Source organism: Bombus pyrosoma, linkage group LG1 (genome assembly GCF_014825855.1).
Source record: "Bombus pyrosoma isolate SC7728 linkage group LG1, ASM1482585v1, whole genome shotgun sequence".
NCBI classification, from domain to species: Eukaryota; Metazoa; Arthropoda; class Insecta; order Hymenoptera; family Apidae; genus Bombus; species Bombus pyrosoma.
The window spans coordinates 3761368-3781759 of NC_057770.1; the positions used below are offsets into that span (position 1 = coordinate 3761368).

The window sequence follows — 20392 nt, forward strand, 5'->3', positions numbered from 1 at the left end:
CTCGCGATAACGGGCGGAAGTTTCGCGCGTGCCTCGTGTCACGCCGTCATCGTGCCTCGATGCTGCCTGTAAACCACGCCGCGTTTCATTAAAACTTACCACCACTACAGGGGTGAGTGACGGGGATAAGGTAGATCCAGTTTGTGGAAGTCCGGCGGTGAACTAGGTACCGTACGACGAGCTTGTTACTTGTTTTAAGAGTACCGTGAACGTTCCAGCCGCCGTACAATTTGCGCTAAAATTACCAGAGTAATGAAACTGATTAATTCGTCTTCGTTTCTTATGCAGGTTTTATAAGTTCGGAAAATGACAAAAATTTGTAATTCTACGCATTCTACATTTTAATCTTCTACGATTTAAGAACTGGTCCGAGTGCAAATTTATTCAAAACCTCGGTAAAACCGCGTTAAACGATCTTCTTCGTGGACAACTCAGATAATCCCTGGACTGCGATCGACCACGAGACACGCGTAGCTACTCGAGCCGATTAAATTTCTGAAAGAATTTCTGAAAGAAATATCATAGGTCGCGGTGCAGAAAGTTCATCGGTTGAGTGCACCCTTCTGTGCCTACGTTTCTCCAAGACGGGAGAAACGAGCGAAACCTGGGATCCGTGCCAACCGATATTCCTAGTTTACGAACGGCGCGGTCGTGCGTTAATTTGTCGACTTAAAAGGAGACGGAGAGAGAGAGAGAGAGAGAGAGAGAATGGAAAGTGAGAGAAAGATGGAAACGGGCGGAGAAAACAAAAACATAATTACGAGAAGACCGTCTTATTAATTACCAGACGATAACGGGTGTCGTTGGTTGCTAAGAGAACCCCGTTTTAATTCACTCACCCGCAGCTGCTTAATTAGCAGCCGTACCATCAGATCAACCGGAAACTTCGTCGACAAATTGCCGCTTCTTACGCCCCAGAAACTACATCGTCTCGCCGATGAAACGCCACTTGTCAAAGAGAACTCTCTGTGAAACGCTGATGCGTTCCAATATTCTCGTACGGCAGCTTTAAAGCTTCTCAAATAATTAGGATAGCGATTAACAGAGAAGATTGAGACGAGCTTTACGAGACGATTTGATTACTATTTGAGGATTCGTTCGCTTCTTGTCGTGTCTCTAACCGAACTCCGTGCGTATATTATTAAATAAAACGTTAAATTTCTCAGAGATTTCGCCGCAAATTAAAAAAAAAAAACAAACAGCTTGGTAATTTATATCTTTGATTTATATTTGATTGAATTTCCACAGCGTTTTACGGTACCCGCGACAGGTTTATCCGTCAATTCGTCTATCTATCTCAATTTTTCAAGCACAGTACCGATTTTGCTATCATTTGGCAATCTACATTTCCCACGTTACAAATGAGAGCCATTTCGAACAGAATAATCAGCGTCACATAATTTTCAAGCTACAGCCAGTCGATCGTGGACGCGTAACAAGCTTTTCGCGAAAAACTTGCCCGTCGATGCATCATCGACTCTAATCATGAGACAAACAAACGCATACAGGAGGATGAACGTGGTGCAGCGAATGTAGATCAGCGTTTAAAATGTAGTTTGATTCGAAACACTGGTATCCTCGGTATATCGTGGAAATCTCATAAAAATTCGTGTAACATCGTCGCTCTGGAACCATAATCGTATTTCGAGGATGATAATTCAGCCGTTGCAACGATCGGATAAAACGTGAAATAATTTTCAATGCTGCCCGCCGTTCCGAGCTAACAATTATCGTAAAGGGGATTCTATTCTGAAACGTTTCTCCGCGAATGTTGGAATTAACTAAGAATTAACTTCCATCCTTTTATATTAAAAGCTAATTCGAAGATGCAAATAATCAGGATACTCGGATATTAACGTTAAATAATCAGAAAGCAGTTCGTTATACGTAGGATATTTGGTAATCGAAAGACGGAAATGTGTAACATTTTATTATCCAACTTTTATCTTTGTTAAATCGCACCGTTAGCTCACGAACGTCATCGACGGAGACTTTATTAAATTGCCATGTGAAGCTAGTTTGAGTTCTTGAAGAAGGAAAAGTGAGAGTTTGACTATATTTCAAGGAATATTTATTTGCTATGTATATGCGTTGCTATGTATTTTGTTTAAGATTTCACGAATCAAAGCTATCTATGCGGCGCGACACTCGCTCGATACATCAATCTAAAAAAAGAACAGAGACGTTAGAATTATCTGTGAGGTAAAAGTCACTTGCCGCGTCGATTCAATTTCACGCCATACGACCGTATTCTGAAACGTGCATTATATTCGTTCAACACCGTTTCAAAACGGCCGATCGTTCTGGCCCGTTGACCAAACATCGAATACTCTAACGTTCTCGGTGGACGCTTGCGCAACAACGTATTAACGTTCTTTCACGATAAACGTTCCGACCCCGAAGGCGGAAGGAATCCCGGAAGAAATATTTGCGGCATTCCAATAATTCGTCTTAGCTCGCCCCACCTGTATCCTCTCGTTCTCCACCATCTTACTCCTCCCCTGGAAAGTTGCTAGAGAAAGTTGGACGCGATAGCCGGAAGAACGACATATCGCCCCGAGGGACTTGTTTCCTTCTCTTCGTTCGTCTCTGTCCAACGAAATCTTTATCCTCGTACAAGATAACAAAGCTGAACAGATCGGATCGTCCCGAAAGCGATTCGGTACACGGTGTTATAATGAAACAGAAATCGCCGGAATCGGCTCTGGTTCGACCAGTTTCGTTGTTTACAGGATAGCGAGATGGGTAATCGCGATAGAAATCGATGACCGTTAATACGCGCTTTGCCGCAAGAAAAATTTAATTATAAATTCAATCGTGTATAAATAGTCCCGTTTCATTTGCACACGATCGTATAGCTTTGTCCAGTTTACTCGATTAATTAACGGCCATAATTATGTATAACACCGATATCCGAGCGTAAATAAATCGTGGATGATTCGCGTTTCATACACGAAGATCGATGGAACAAGTCTCTGGAGAAGCGATCGATTTGTTCCGATAGAAGTTTGCCGAAAACACGGCAAATCAAACACGATGTTCTCGGAACGTTTGAAATCTTTTTCCTTTTTACGCTTTTTCCAGATTCCATGCAAGTAAAACTAAATTTCTTTCCGTAGGAATATTTCGACCGAAAGTAAATGCTATTAGCCCGTGTCCGAGATTGGATATTACGAACGAAATTCACGATCGATCTTCGATCGTGCGATCAAATCGATACGTGTTCGTCGCGTAGAACACACATTTCTTTCATTTTCATTTTTCTCTCGTTTTTTGCTTCACCGCTTGCCGATGTTGGCCGAAATTTCATACATCGCTGTTTACCATCGAATACCGTTTGAAAATGAATGTTTAAAGCGGTGGAAGGAATATCAGCCGGTGAAACAGAATTTTTAGCAGCAATTTCATCCTTTTCGCCTGGTGAATAGAGGAAAGCCGGAAAATTCCTGGCTCCGCTATATCCGCCGCGAGGAATCTACTTTCCACCTCTTTCGAATCATCCCATAATTGGCTTTATTAACCGAACCCTCGCTCACCCCTTTTCCCTTGCCATCGTATCCAATTTCAATTATCGTTTCAACGTTACATAATTCCTCGAGTTTGATGCAATTTAAAGCGTTCTTATACTACTCCTTCCACCGTCCCTCTCTTACGGACCGCGGGTTTCTGATTGAGAACCGACGAGTCAGCGAAATATCGGGTATACGTAGCCGCGTTTCAAATTATAAGGTATAACTTTTATTTCTTTCCATCCTAGATTTCAGAAATTCTCCGACGCTTTGCCGTAGAATTAAAGTTTCCAGTCTCAAACGGAATGTTAAAGAGATATTAAATTATTAAGATGGCTATTACACTTGAACGTTCGGATAAACTTTCGATATATATGGATTTTTGGAATTTTTAATTCTTTTACAGACTTAATCTCAAACGACTGAATCCCGGCATCGATATCCAAGCTATCGCCGAATTCTTATGACAATATTTGAAATAGGCTTCGAGTTCTCTCTCGATTCACGTTACGCGAAAGCCGAGAAATAGAAGGGGAAGATTCAATTGTTCCAGCAACAGGCATCTTACGGTATCTCGATAAATTTCTGCTGTCGAACGGTGAAAAAATTCACAGTGCAACTTTCTCCATCTGCCTGAATTTTTGATCGCGTTCATCGGTCCTTGCTGCCGTTCCACGTGTTCCATTTCCATTTCAAACGTGCTAATTAACCGGTCTATAAACTCGTTCGACAAATGAAGCAGAACCACCGGGTAACATCTAACGTATAAACAGCTCAATTCAGACGTTTGTAGATTCGTAACGTTATTGGAATTGCTCCGCGTGTGAGATACTGCTAGAACTTTACCATCAAGTTCGAAAGACTACACGCTATACACGCAACGCTCGATTCGCATCGATCCTTCGCATCAGATTTCAAATAAGCCTCAAATTCCACCTTCTATCGCACAAGGGATCACTTTTGAAATACACGCAGACTCGCGTATACCGACCTTGCAATTCCCCAATCCAATTCCTTCAATAGTATATCGAATCGAGAGCCAGACCGACCGAATCGTACATCTCTTGCCTTCGAACATGTACAGTGTACAGTATAACGCAAAAGTCTCAGACATCAATTTTGTTGTAGTTAGATCAGTAAAAAAAAAAAAAAAAAGATAGAGAAGAAAAAAATACTATCTGTTACGTCTTGGCTATCGATATTTTCTTTGCCTCGATATTACGGAGTATATCCCAGTTTACCTATAGAGCGACGAACAAAGGAATTTATCTAAAAATTATTCCGATCGATCGATATGCTTCTCAGGAAATATTTCATAAGGAGAATCGAACGTACCAAGACAGTATATTACAGTGTGTCGTTCGATTCACTGGAAAGTAACAAAACATGCGATTTTCGAAGAATCCGTAGAATTCTGTAAGATTTTGCACAGCACTGTATTTCTGATTGGCTCGACTAGCTGACCGAGCACATCGATGACATAAAAGTTCGATTGAACGATAAGCAGTCAACGAGCCGTGACCCTATTCGATCCAAATTGCGAGATAAATCTCGGAGACGCTCGTTAATTCGACGGTAATCACGCGGCATGGAATTCCACAGGACAGCTTCCACTTTTCCTCTTTTTCATCCGCCCCTCCTGCCGCCTCCCTTTTTCTTCGTCTCCTTCGCCTTTTCCTTTTAACGATGACCCCACCATCTCTGCGGAAGAGAAGTTCTTGCCTCTCTTCTCGCTTCAGCATTCCTGGCGCCCGTTGAATTTACGTCGGTTCATTAATGCGCGTCCCTCCGTATATATATTCTGCATGCATGGAGATGGCGCGCATCCGCTAAAGGAGAAATAATGGGAAATTATCTTTAAACCCTCCGCGAGCGGCGTACGCGTCGCATAAAAGTCAATTAACGCGTTAGCGTCGCATCGAGCGTTAAGATGACTTCATGCGAATGCTGGAAATATCGTAATGAAAGGATTTGTGGAAATGGTAATTTCGAATAAATTTTTCCTCGAGATTAAATTTTCTCTCGTTTGAAATTTCATTATTAGCTTTCGTCTCGTTGGTAACTTACTTTCTAGCATTTTAGTGGCCTTTTTACCAAATCTTCGACCACTTACGTATTTCACAATTATTTACGGGCTTCTGACCATTTCGTAATTTTTTTATTAAATTGAAACTTGGAAGAAGTACGTTAGATGTTACGAGTTTTATGTTATCGCAAGTAACTGAAACTTGAAAAATGATCGGGAAACGTTTGCCTTCATCTTAGTTTAATCAATTTTTCCATTACTGAAAATATTAATTAAAAACTTCGATCCTGCCCATCGACGAAAATATTCACCCACAAATACAGACATCTCTTCTATAATTCATCCTAATGAAAAGCTGAATTTCGATCGCGCGAATGAACGTGGAAAAATCTCGGTGCCATAGCATCGACCACGATCCTGGAAACTCGCGTTATTGTACGTGCCGTGACAAAGCCATTTCCTTCGAACATCCACTCCCCGGTCATACGTTCGATGACTTTTCCCTTCCATTCACCCTCCGCTCCCCTTCTCGACCTTCCGTCGACGTTAACATATCTGAAGGATCGTGATGCGATCTGTTCTGCTCCGGATTGATATCTGCTAGATTTTCACGGCGGCATGGCGGTGAAAAGGGGGATAGGGAAAGAGAAAAGAAGGAGGTCAGATTTGCGGTGGTAAAGTTAAAAAGTTCGAGCCACCGCAGACGCCGCTGCTGCCACCGCCATCCCCGCCATCGCCCCTAACTCCGTTCCTTTCTTTCTGACGGCTTAGTCAGCCTTCTGGCGGTTTATTTCCGTGGAATCGGCTTTTGTAGCTTTCGACGATGTGGGGCACTACCGAAAATGGGACAGGAAATGCGGTTAAGGCTTCTTCCAGAGGCACTGCGGGCACTTCGTGTCTCCGCCGCGACGCCTACCTCTTTCATCTTTCTTTTCGCATTGTGAGCCGACGCTCCGATAGATATGCAAACGGCCACGCGATTTCCGAATTAATCGACCGCCCTCGTGAATGAACGTTCAATTTCTTCAAATTTCTTTTCCTCTCTCGATTATCCATCGAAAATCTTTTGCGCCTGCCGAATCGATCGACGGTATTCACCGTTTGCAAAGTAGAAAGGCTTTTTTTATCTCTACATTTTCCTTCGTCGATTCGTCCATCGTATATTTCGATCGTTTCCAAGCTACTCTACATTTGCATACGTCATTAGCATACGGACAATTTTTACGAGAAGATGGTAAATTTCCTCTTTTTTCCCCAGTCGATTATACGCGCCGCATTCTTGCGACTTCCAGCACGAATACGTGTCGTATGTTTTTGTAATTTTCAATCTGTTTTATCATATCGGTCTTGTGAAAAAAAAAAAGAAAAAACGTACCGCATTGTGTTTTCCCGATATCTCCGTAATACGCGATGATCAACTTCGAGGTGAGAAAAATTGAAGGGAAATACGGCTATCGTTTGCTCACAGTCGCCAATGATCGTTTGTTGGACGAAAATAAAATGAATATTGATCGCGGTGGAATAATAATTGGAACGCTATCAAAGGAAAATTTTAATTCATTTGAATTGATCAATATAGAATGGTATTCAATTATACGATGTTATTGCGCGTTCTAAATATCAAATAATAATTCTACAATCAAATATTATTCTACATTGCATATGCTGCCGGATATATTAATACTTGTTGATATTCAAATATTTAGTCTGATACTAGTTTACCCTTTCGCTTTGCGTATTTTTAGAGAACGTTATAATTAACTTCTGTTAAATTTCTCAGTTGCGTAATCACAATAACGGGGAAAATTAATGTTCAGATCCAGTTATGAACACGTCAAAAGTATCTTCTCGTCGTTCTGCTCGAAGTTGAACCGCTCTGATTAAAAATAAAAGCAACCAGAGAGATCCGTCCTTGGTACGAATCATTCTTGCACGAGACACGCAATCTCATATCATATTAAACGCTGCGCCAAAACTAAAATTTCATTCGTAGCGGGGCACGAAAATTCCACATACCACTTTGCTCTTGTCGCCATCTCCAGCGGATAAATCTTAGAAAGGAATTCAAATTCACGCGACCCTCTCAAACAACGTACGATTAACTGTGCACTGTGTGCGTCGATCGGTGTCGTTTCGACTGCCGGGTGTTGGAAAAGCAGTCGGAGAAATAAAAGCGCGCTCAAGGAATATTGCAGAGAATATCGTATGAGATTTGTTGAGGATTGTGCATCTTAATTGCCGAAATAAAAGTAAAGGAACACTAAGCTTGTACTTGGAATTCATGTTGAAATAGTTTTAGATTTATTTAATAAACGATTCCCAGGATCTTCGTCGATGTACATTTGCACGCGTCTCAGCGCTTTCTTTGTCTCACCATCTTCCACACCAGACTGCCAACGGAACAGTTGCATTCGTCCGTTTTTCGAGACGCCGCGCATACTTCCATACACTGATATTCGCACACGCGTGTCACTACTACGCGGCCAACCTAGTCTAGCACACAAAATTATACACATCTCGATAAGATTAAAAAGCGATGGGTATTACTTTTAAAATAATAAAAAAGAAATAGGTAATCCACATGCAGATTCGGAACATCGAAACGTCTTTCGACTTGCAGATTCTTCGCTTCGCTTTTTGATCCTTTTGCTGTATCGAAATTCGTCCAAAATGCTACGGATAGAAATGACTGAAAAAGCAAATGCACGAAGAATCGAGAGATTCCGTCGATAACCAGCCGACAACTCGCAGCGAGTATTTTTCCTCGTTACGTGGTTCTACCGTTTACAGTTCGAAACTCGGCCGACTTGCGAGCTCTCGATTAATCGTCGGTGTAAGAAAGAAAAAAAGGAAAGAGGGAAACGAGAGAGGAAAGAGAGAGCGAAAAAGCGCAGAACAAAGAACGAGAAGGGAGAAAAAGGAGAAGAAGGAAGAAAAGGGAGAAGTAACGACGCGGAAGAGAGAAACTACGCCCTTTTGTAAATGTACGGGGTAACAACCGACGGAAAGCGGACGAAAGTGGAATTGATAGCGGCGCAACCAAGAGGAAAAAACGTTCTCCGCCAGCGCGCCGAAACTTCCGGCACGGAGGATGTGGATGAAGAGGATTCTACGACGACGAAAGAACTCGGTGGCGGTCGAACGTCAAACAATAGGAGAATTCCGCGCGATGCTCTTATACCAAGTATCGGAGGGAAAAAGAATCGTCTGTTGCAATTATCGTTGCAACATAGAAAATTGAGAGGAGTTGAACGGTAAGAGTTTGTTTGACGAATAGAAATAAATAACGAGAAGAGATTGGTTCTGGACGAAGAAAGTTTCAGTCCTCAGTTGCGTGATATTTAATTGTCTAAGCAGTCGTAGACGCTTCTTCGATATATTCTCTGTGCTCGACGCTACTTTCAAACGCGTTATTATACCGCGTCGTTTCTTGAACCTTTGACAACATACTTCCCTTTTCTGATTGTGTACTTGGTTTTAATTAAACCGTTTTATGTTAGTAACAGCGTAAGGATGACAACGGAGAATTATATATGACGTCTTTCGCGTCGTAAACTTTGAGCTTCTTCTGAACAATATTACGTATATTTCAACCGTGTTCCTGATACGAAACACGTTCTCTATTGAAATTTCCTCGTTTCATCCAGCTCTCTGAAACGTGCATAATAAGCAAACACTCGAATTAAAACGTCAAGCAGAGATAACTATCGATACTACGTATAACAGAACGATGATTTCAATTTCACCTGCTGCATTCACAACGCGTGAATTTTTCATTCTATGTAACAAGCTCTAGCCATGCCGTAAGCTACCTTCGTTTCCTTAACGCTTGGTAACAACGTTACGAGCTTCTTTTCCTTAATACTCCGCATACAACGCAAAGGAGCATGTAGCTACTTGACTAAAACGAGTCGCTCTAAGGGAAGAGGCCGCAAGCCGAACAAACTTGTTCCACCGGTAAAATTGCAAATTAACCCTTTTCTCCGTGGGGAATAACTGGCCGCGACGTAAGTTTCCTCCTTTGTCGCGGGTACGCGTGCATATCGTTTCGGTTTCCCTGGCGAAAGAAAAACAAAAATTCGCAGAACCGACCAACCGACGATACCGACGCGGCGCGCTTAACTTAGGTGTTAACTCAGGACAAATTGAAAACTCCAGGGACCAGCTAGCGTCAAATTTGTCTTCCTGCGTTTACCCAGCAAGATGACCAAGCAGACATCGGTCGCTCGTTCCACGGGAAACTGAACTTTCGTGATGTACAGTCAAGTATAAATCCACTAAGCCACGTGCTTTAGTATTTTTGCAAACTGTTCATTTTAGATATTTACACGTTAGACTCGTTGAAACTTCCGTTCGGTCTGTTCAGTATACTCCTGTTCTCTTTAATGAAACCGCCCATAGTGGTAAAGGTGTAAAAGTTGCAATATCAAAAACAACGTACTCTTCGAATGAAATTACAAATCTTCGGAGAACTATGCATATCATTGTACGAAACAACTGTGTGCGCTCTCTTCAACAACCAACCGCCATTCCTCTACAACGTCTCTCGTTGAAAATTCACAAACAAATACCCGAATGTCTAACAAACTGTAACAAAAATCGTATCGCTAAATATTTGCAAGTGTATCGCAGCTGTTTACTCCAGTTTCGCGGATGCTGGTCGGAATATTCACGAAAAGTCGTACAATTGGATGATTGTTTTGAAAAGTGGACGCGCAGATGAGGAGAGTCGGAACGACGGACGAAGCTGTCTGTGTCTCGGTGCTAAGGGTGCAAATGTTTTAATGAATATCGAGAACAATGCGAAGATAACTGCGGTCTAGGCTCGCGCCTTGAAACAATAGCGTCGTCCTGCGAACGTTATCGCGCGTTTTGAATGGGCGTTGATTCTTATCGCGCCGAGGTACATGTAACCAAGTGAATCCTAGCGCGGATAATGTCAAAACTTTCCGGGATATATCGTTCTTCCCGGTGGAGCAATCTCGAACCCGGTGCACCCTTTCACCCCACTTCTTCCTCTCCCTTTCTGCTTTTCTCCCATTGAAGGAACACGATGCAATATGGAGGATCGTTGGTAGCTTTCCCACTTTTGATCTTCGAAGAAAGTAGAAAGAAATCGACGACCATCCTTTGTTGGAAATTATATTTTCTTTCTGGTAGAATGAGTCGTGGAGTTAATCTTGTTTGTGTACGGGATCGACCTCATTTCCAGCTGCAATTGAAAGCACTGCGTTGAATTTTAATACGATTATTTTTATCGACACACGATGCAGAGCTTAAAGAATGTTTGGAAAAACATGTCAAGTTTGATATTTATCGCGTTATTGTCAATTTAATAATTTACTTGCAGCTAGATCGACGCATCAATTATAGAAATACTTCGCTATCTATCTTTCTACGATACTTTGATATATGTGAAGAAGAAAAGTTGCGTTATGCAAAATGCAGAGAACTCCTGAACTAAAATGGAAACGGGATAAAACGTTGAATAAATACGGGAGTAAAAAATGTTGACTACAAATATAAATAAAGTAAATATTCTAAGAACTACTATTTCTCGCGTCACTGAGCTACAACTACCAAGAGGAACCGAGGGAGAAACTTCACGCGACCGTGTATGATAGAGTTCGAAACGTTAAAAGTGGAACGTACGTTTGATATTAGAGCAGGAAAGAGGAACGCGAACGTGCCTGAATTTCTAGCAGCGTCTGCAGAACGTTTTCAGCCGAATCGAACAAGGGACACGCAAAGAAGCAACGTGCGAATGCGAGAGTAGTTGCGGAAGATACGTTCAGAAGCGGTTAATAACGAGCAATCGAGTGAATTTCAAAGTTGAGACTAAACCTCAGACGATCAGAAGATCAAGGGTGAGACCTTAGTGTTTTAAATAAAAATTAAAAAAAGATCATTGTGTAATTGAACTGTCACTTTATCGTAAAACATAATACAATATAATAATTATGTTTCACAGTTTTCTATCCTAAATTCTACCAGAAGAAGTTTCAGGTGAATTAGATAGGAAATTCAAAAAAATCTTCTCGAATTTTGAATTTCCGCTGTAAAATCTGTTAGAATTTAATCTTGAAGTTAAGATAAATAATCCGTGGAAGACACAATGTTTATGTTGAAATAATATTAGGCGATATTTATTAAACAGAATTACAGAACCAAATGTATTTAAAATATAAGTGAGTGATATGTTGACAGTTGGCCAGTTGCTCTCAGACTGACTGTAGTGACTCACTGTAGTGACTCACTACTACTTAAAGATTTTGAACCCCACTCTCTATACAGTAGTGAGTATGACCTGTGTGAGTGTCCCGTTCAAGTGCCAGTATAGGTGTCTGTATAAGATTATTTGTGTCTATGTAGTATTCGAAGAAAATCATTTGTATAGATATCGATTCCTAGAGGATGGAATAATTTTCCAATCACTGTGCAAATTTATTTAAATTTTCAAAAGTAGCCTAAAATAACAAGAACGTAGATCTATTAGAAATTCCCCGATCGAAAATTTAGGGTAAACGTTTAAATGTTATGAAATTACACCGATCAAAGACGCGTGCCTATTATGACACAAAGTAAGTGAGAAGCGAGCAGGATAGTGCACTTACGCTCTTGATCCCGAGATTGGAAATTAATCGATTAATTAGCAAGCTGTTACGCAGGCTGCCTAGGCCGGCGTACAAGTAATTCGTTTCATCGTCTGTCCGCTCGGCCGTGTGTCCGCCCGTTCGCCCTCTCGTTGGCAATTTCACGCATAGATTGCTTTTGAATCGAATAGCGCTTTCGAAAGTGGAACAGGACAGTGCCGCGTCAGACGCTGTCCGCTCAAACCAGCGTTGCTCAAGCCTTACTCTCCAGGGTAGACACAGACTGCAACGTTCTACGGTCAAATAGTATCGATAGGTTGTGAAAAATGCTTTCAAACCTTTTAGGAATTGTTTAAACACAAAGTATCATTGAAATTTCTTGAAATATTTACATCTAAAGCTTTTAGAAGAAGAAAACAGGTTTCCTGTATTTAAATAAAATGAGAATCGAGCGAAGTACGTTCAAATATTTTATGAATAATTGTATACGTATTAACCTTTTCAATTCCAAGTACTTACTTTGTGCGTAGTGTCAGTATCGAGTGAAAGGAATTGCTCAGACATTCGCTCAACTTCAAAATTCTCAAACAAATTCAAAGACAAATCAATTTCTATTGGATGATATAATTTACTTTTAGCGAACATGAAACAGCGCGTAAACAACAGAGAACCTTTAAATAAGGACGAATTATATTCGAAAGATTGGTATTCCAAGCGACGAGTGCAAACTTCTTCCTTTTCCTGTCAAGTATCCAAGTGATCGAGTAGAAACGATCGACGCATAGTCGGGCAATCGGTGAACAGAAATATTTTCGGTAAAACGCAACTGTCAGGATAAAATCTTTTCGTATCTTGTAAAACACGTCGCTAATGAGAGAGGCATACCTACAGATCCAGCAAACACTGTTTAATTAGCGGTAATGCCTGCAGGTCGGGCTTCTAATTTAAAAATTACATTATTGCGCACGTGTACGGCCAATTAATCTGAGGATATTTAACGACGAATCCGCTGGTGGAAAAATGCGGTACAATTTGCAAAATTACCTGTAATGATATGAAACGAGGACAGGGATTTTATCGCGATCCATACCCCTTTACGACGAGAGGAAATAGTTGTATGAATTTATAACGAGTAATTAAACGCGCGATTTTTCGATCGATGCGGTCGGCTAACGGGTTTCGGTAAGAGGCATCGTTCTCAAATTAGGCCAGAAAATAAATTGTCATTTATCTGGTTAAAAAAATGATTTGACCTTTAAGGCTGCAACTACATGTGACAGGAAATTTGACAAAGTAAACTCTTAGGATAGCAGCACATTGAAGAATTTATTTACTTATATTTATTTAACATTTTGCATTGCATCTTTCAATTTATCAGCATCGTAACGTTCAATCAAATTATTTTGTACCAAATATTTACAATTTCAAAAGACTCGGATTTACTAGGTGTATATGAAATCCGTTATACCCGTGCAGCTACACCATTGAAACGGTTTAATCATATCACCGTACGATATACAATTGTAACTCGCATAATTCCGCAAACAAAAATAAATATGCTCGTTTTAATCCTGTTACCTGTATCTCTGTAAACGGATTATGGTTTCTCTAACTCTGTTAATCATTTCTGCAACGTAGCCAATAAATTTTGCGATTCATTACACCTTTTTATGTCATCCACGTTATTTAACACTGTAGCATATAAACTCTCATAAGTACGCTGTACGACCTAATTTTCCTGCGCTCAATCGTAACTCACTCTTACAATTAGAGGGTTGAAAATCATAATAGCGAAAGCCAGTTCGTTGCTAATGTTCATAAAATCCTATTCTACGTTTATTACTATAAAAAGTAGACTGTATTTTTCCAACACATGGAGACGTATCGTAACAAAAAATAAAATCGTAACTCAATTCATTAGGAAACATGTCTGTTGAGAATTGTGGATTTTAATTGACGAAATAAAAGCAAAGGAACGCTAAGGTTGCACATAGAATTTATATTAAAATAGTTTTAGATTTATATAATAAACGATTCCCAGGATCTTCGTCGATGTACATTTGCACGCGTCTCAGCGCTTTCTTTGTCTCACCATCTTCCGTACCAGGCTGCCAACGGGACAGTTACATGCGTCTGTCTTTCGAGACACTGTGCACACACATACTTCCACACGCTCAGATTCGCATACGTGTGTCACTACTACGCGGCCAATCTAGTCTAGCACACAAAATTACACATATCGCGATAATGTCAAAATTAAATTACTATGATTGATTGCTATGATTCTCATTAACGTAACGTTATTCCGTTCGAATTTATTTCGTCGATAAATATATAGATTAATAATAAAAAAAAAAGGAAAGAAAAGAAAAGAAAGACAGACGATCGTTAGCTTCGCTGGAATACGTAACACTTAAATGTCGCGTCGGAATTGCGAAAAGAAAGGGTGGGAAGTTTGCTAAGATAGATCGAAGTTTCGATGGAGCAAAGTATACAGCACGCGAGTCGTCGACTCGAAGGGATTCGTTGCCGTAACGGTGGTCGTTCTTGTCGAAACTTTTTCCGCGATGCCACCAGAAATGAATCACCGTGGCCGTCGTAGCCATTGCCCACGGCTCATTTAACATGCTAAGAGGTACTTTTCGGGAACGCGACTCCTCCCGGAAGTCGTCCCGGACGCAGAATTCGACCGGCCGAGGATTTCTATTCGTTTTTGCTCCAGCGAACGAGACGATACCTTCCCTCCGGATTTTCATTCTCCTGCTCTGCTCGCTGCTTTTTTTCACTTTTATACCGTTAAACGATCGATAATTAACCTCTGTGCTCGACGAGAAAGCGACGACTTTCGCCAACCGAAAATGCGCCTCACCCAACTCGTCGGAGAACACGCGTTTTTTCGTCCTTTCTGTTCCCGCGTGTAACAACGTTCCGTTTTATGTAAGCGTTTGACACTAGTCACGGATAATCGAGCGCGCATCACTCGTCGAAATAACGTTCGCGCTGGCCCACTCTTTGCTACGAGCTTCGTGTTGCTTTTTAAAGGAAACATTGTCTAGCGACCCGTACGAACTGAAGAATTTCATGGCGTCTAAGGTCGTTGAACTCGATGGTCGTTTCATTCTCGTTATGGTGAGAAGTAAGAAGAAGGGACTGTTATAAAATATGATCGAATATCTTTGAGAAAATAGACAACAAACTCGTCGATGGGTGAACAAGGTATTACGACGAATAACATTGCGAGTGATTGAAAATTTGAGAAGCGCGAGTCGTACAGATGTCGTGAAAGAATTGAGAATGAGAATTCGAGAAGTTTGAACAAATTGAGTCCTGCCGAATAAGAATCACGCTAGAGTTCGATTAATTTTTAGCTCGAATATAGTTTGTAAATAATTTAGGAAATAGAATTCTATCTGCAACCTCATGTTGCTGCAAGATGTTCCTTTTAATGGCACGATGGCTCTCGTTGATACGGTAATTAACTTTCCATCAAAATAGATTCGCGGATATCGATAAAACATCGATGAAATTGAAGATATCGTTTCACGCGGTAGCTGTTAAATATTTAACGATACCGTTCACGATGAAGTTCCACGAAACGCACGGAAAAGTGTCCAACGGCGTGGTTTTTAATTCAAGATCCTTAAGTTAAAGAGCTTCCGCATCTCCCTTTCAATTTATTCCTCACAGCTGAGTTATTCATGGCCGGAAGAAGCTTAAATTATAATTAGAACACGGAGGATCTGGAGTTTCTTCACATTCTTAATAACGTTCTGCATAATGCATAGAGTCGCATGTGTGTCACGTGCGCTGGCGGGCCGACGCAGTCCGTATAAAAAATTCACCGAAACGACCGGCAGGTTTCTTTCAGCTTCTTCTTTTTTTTTTCTCCGCCACGTACTCGTCCATCGAGTTCGCGACTATCCAAGAATTTTTCAACGCAGGGGGAAAAATAGGAGAGAAAAGAGAGAAAGAAATAGAACGAAGAGTATTTCGAATTTGAAGATTAACGCTAACGCGAGGGCAAAGTTGGAGGTGAAAGGGGTGGAGAACCCCGTACGGGAATTTTACATGGCAGTTTCGCGAATGCATTTACATTTTCGCGGAACACGTTCGAGCTAGCGACGCAAACCGCATTTTGTGGGCTTTGGAGCATCGCCCTGAAATTAGCTCTGATCCCATTCGGATGCCGCGCCGCGTTTTCGACTCGCCGTCGTTGATTTCATTAATCATTTCAATTAGAATTAATGGCGGAATTAAGCCAGCTTTGTTCCGTCAAGCTGAAGTTCAGAAACTATCGGCCGGTTATTTCATTTGTATAATTGAACACGCGCTCGCGGCAAATGGAGCCGAGTGGTAGCTAACAAACGAATAAACCGTTGCACTGTGGCACAACGAATGGATTCGGCGTAGGAGAATAAAGGTGAAAAAAAATGGCATGATTTTACCATTCAAAACCATTTGGTTAAACTGTTATCGAATAAGTACGGTATACGTTTGCGAATAATAATTAAATTTATTTATTATTGCACTCTGCGATGTTTATGCAAATTTATATGTTTGTCGACAGAACTAGAACGGGGATTTGTTTCACCTTTTAAATATTATAACGAGTACTCCACTTTGGATATTTCATATTTCTGCATATTACATACGTTCGGTACATTCCTGCGTATTTAAATCTCCCATAAATTCGTAAATATCTGCGATCTATTTATTACATTTTTTCCGGCTTTTTACGTGCAACGTTGGCGATTTAACGACCCAACGATGTGCAAAGCGACTCCACAGCTATATAAAACACAAGCATTCCCAGGACGTCGAAAGACTTCAACCGATCAAACGCTCTTCTTTCGCGCTCTAATTTCGTCTCTGCTGTATCCTTCCGCGTATTTCTAACGCTCAAAACTCATTGCCGATCACACGTATTTAAACGAACTTTCCATCTGAAATCTTTTTTTTTTTTTTACGTGGAGGAAATCCGCACGGACGCCAGGCCGCTTCTGGGGAAAGCGGCGTGGTAGCGTCGGACTCCAACCGGCTAAAACCTCCACGATGGCCGTTCCTGATGCGATCGAGGGAGGCCTGAGAACCGCCACGAGCGACACACCGAGCCCCCTCCGCGCATAATGAGACATCTCCTCGTGGCGCGGCCATGTCGGCGCCGCCGTGCAAGACAGTCTGGTTTCCATCCGAAATCTAAAACCGCGGCAACTCTGACAGGTCAACGAGAACAAACTTTTCAATAGCCTGTCATCGTACAACTGAAACCAATTGTTCAAAGACCATGCGAAACGCACTATCAATTACAACAACTCCTATCAAACTTCATAATGAGCTTCAACGACTCCCATACATCGATCAATCCATATCGAAGGAAACGAAGAAAAAGAACCGAGAAGAAGAAAGACACGCGGAGTCCCGACCAGCGGACGTATCGAAAAGTTTGCAGCGTATCGAACGTGAAACGCAGGTATTGAAACGGCACGCAGGTGAGACAGGGAAAAAAGACAGACAGACAGACGAACAGACAGTCAGTCGGACAGACGGCCGACTGCTTTCACCCTCGCCGCAGAAACAAGAGGCGCAGCCAAGGTATTCCAGTAATTTCAGTCGTAGGAATATTCATGAGCAGCCACGGCCGAGTGTACTGTTCCGCTTCTATTCACCGTTGCAGATAGGCCAACCAGGGTCAGAAAGCTTGCTTTACGAAGCAGGAAATCCATGCAGATGAGAACGGCTAAAAGGAGCGGCGACGGGGGAGGGAGAAAGGGGACGAGTGAGAAGAGGGGATTGGTGGCGAAAGAGCGAAAGAGACGAACTCTTCTTGGCCAACCGGCCGGCATCCACGCTTCAATTAGCCAAAGTGCAGCAACAAAGCTGCTGCCACGACATCGAGCACAGCCGCTGGCCGTGGCTAGTGTCTCTCCTACGTCGATCGTTTCGATAAGACACCGTGAATGGAGAGCGTTCGAGTAAAACCGAAAAGTTTGCTCCTTTAGAAATTATTGGATTCGGTCGTTGGATCTCTGCGGAGGATCTGCAGTTGCTAACAAGCTAGTGAACGCGTGAAAATTGTAACCGAATAGGGTTTCTATTCTCTGGAAGAAGATTTCTCAAAAGGTGAACCTTATGATAATCGCGAGAAGGAACGTTAGGGAATATTTAAAGGTTCGTATAGTATGTAATTCGAATATCTCGACGACTCGAGTGCTCGGTTTACTGGAACGAAATTCTAATCAGAGCCCGATTAAACGAACTCCCGTAGATTGAATCCCGTTATCTGAAATAGCAAGCCCTGTTATTCGAACGAAGAATCATAGATAACGAGAGAGTCGATGCATTTCTATTATTACGTGAACTTCAGTTATATGAATTGTTTTTGTCGTCCGATGTGATGGCTTCTAAAATGGAGATCTACCGGGCTTAAAATCCAGACTATTCTCTCTCGCCTTTTTCTTACGTTCAATACTCTGCGCTTTTTACGCCGATGTAACATTTTCCGCGTACCTGTCGCAAGCGCAAGCGACGATAGAACAATATTGTTGAGAGCTCTGATGTAGGGATCTCATAGTCCTCGTTCGTCCTTCTTCTCGCGATTCCTAAACAGAACAACTACTTACGCGTATCGCGTTTTCTGTACCGTAACACTGTCTCGAAAGTCACTTTTATTTTAGCCGTGAAGCGAAGACACGTGTAAACGTATCGAATAACAAATTGAAACACGAAACAACGATTGGCGTCGAACGCTGGTACCGGAAACGTGGTCATATTGATTCATGATTTCCAAATGTATTTCCTTTCTGCAAACGTTGAGCCACGTTTCCAGCAGGTGCCTCTAGGGACCAGAATACTTTGACGAGGCTAGATAGCGAAACTGTCCCGGAAATCACGATCGCCTTAAGGCTTTGAAATCGAGAAGTCACGGCTACGATTCTCTCTATCTGCTCGCTTTGCGTCTATCTTTCTCTTGGTGCAACGAGTCGCTATAGGTTGCGGCCACATTGTCGCGCTGTAAATGTCTAGTTTCGATGGCTGGAGGCCGTGTTTGCGCAGGGATCGACGAAACTCGTGGAAACGAGTAAATCAAAAGCGTCGCGGGCGTTACCGCGAATCGACGCGGAAAAGCCGATGTTTCGATCCGATCCGGCTCGTAAACACGGAAAAACGGCCATAAATAATAATAGGAGAAAATAAAGGCGCGGTGGACGCCGTTGGTCGTTTAGCGAATTTCGTGCGCAACTGACACCGATGTCTCATCAAATGGATAAAGAATGGCGCTATGGAAATGTAAAAGATGGTTTATTTCGTCTGGTCACATACGTCGTTTAATAGACGCGTGACATAATTCGGAAAGCCATTGGCGAAACGAGAAGGTGCGTTTTTTAAATTAAACAAATATTACGTTAAAATGAAATAAAATGTTGAAGACTTGCAAATTTGTAAAATTACAGCGCACTTGATTAGTCACGAATGGTATCTTACAGAAGAGATGGTGGTGGATGTGTGAGTTTGATATCGATTACACTGGACGAGAATACTTGCCGCGATAAATTACTGCAACAGTCAGTGATTAAAGCGGCGTATAAACTTGATAAACATATCAACCTTTTCATTGTTTGTAACAGCCATTGTGACATGATTGCCAAGCGGAATAAATTAACCGGCGAGAAGCAAATTCGACTACGCGCGATATTGTGCGTGGCCAGACTTCATGCACAGCGTTCCAACACTTGTTTTAATAACCAGCCGCGTAAACGTAAAATATCGATTGTCTGACAATTCGCCGACCGAACGTGTTATAGGGGAAACTGGAAATACCTTCGCGGAATAAATACGCGTTAAAAAGGATTTCCCACAGCCATATCGATATTTTCATTTTCCACTAAATTCGCTATGTTACTACGTTCGCCTAACTCCGTTATCCTACGCTACGATGTTTCAACGTGCCCACCGTTTCGTTCGATCACCTTAATGAAGTTCCACTTAAGATAGAAACATGACGGTGGCGCGCCGAACACGCGGCGACGACAACATAATTTAACAGGAATTACGGAAGATTACGTCGTTTAGCTACATGCTGAGATATTTTCCCAGTTAACAAGACATAAAGCTCTGTGCAAGCTCCATAGAGAATGAGAGCGAGAGGGAGAGAGAGAAGATAAAAGGAGTTAGGTTACGCTGGCGGAACCAAAGGGGGTGGATTTATGACCGACGAAAGAAACGCGTATACGCTGCCATGACCGCATGGATAACAGAATTGTTTG

At 41.8% G+C, this 20392-nt stretch overlaps 1 protein-coding gene across 2 annotated transcripts in view; it reads left to right on the forward strand.

Moving 5' to 3' along the window:
- The window catches only part of LOC122570024 (B-cell receptor CD22), a 314194-nt gene that overhangs the window by 284867 nt on the left and 8935 nt on the right, over positions 1-20392 (forward strand). The gene's annotated exons all lie outside the window — the stretch shown is intronic.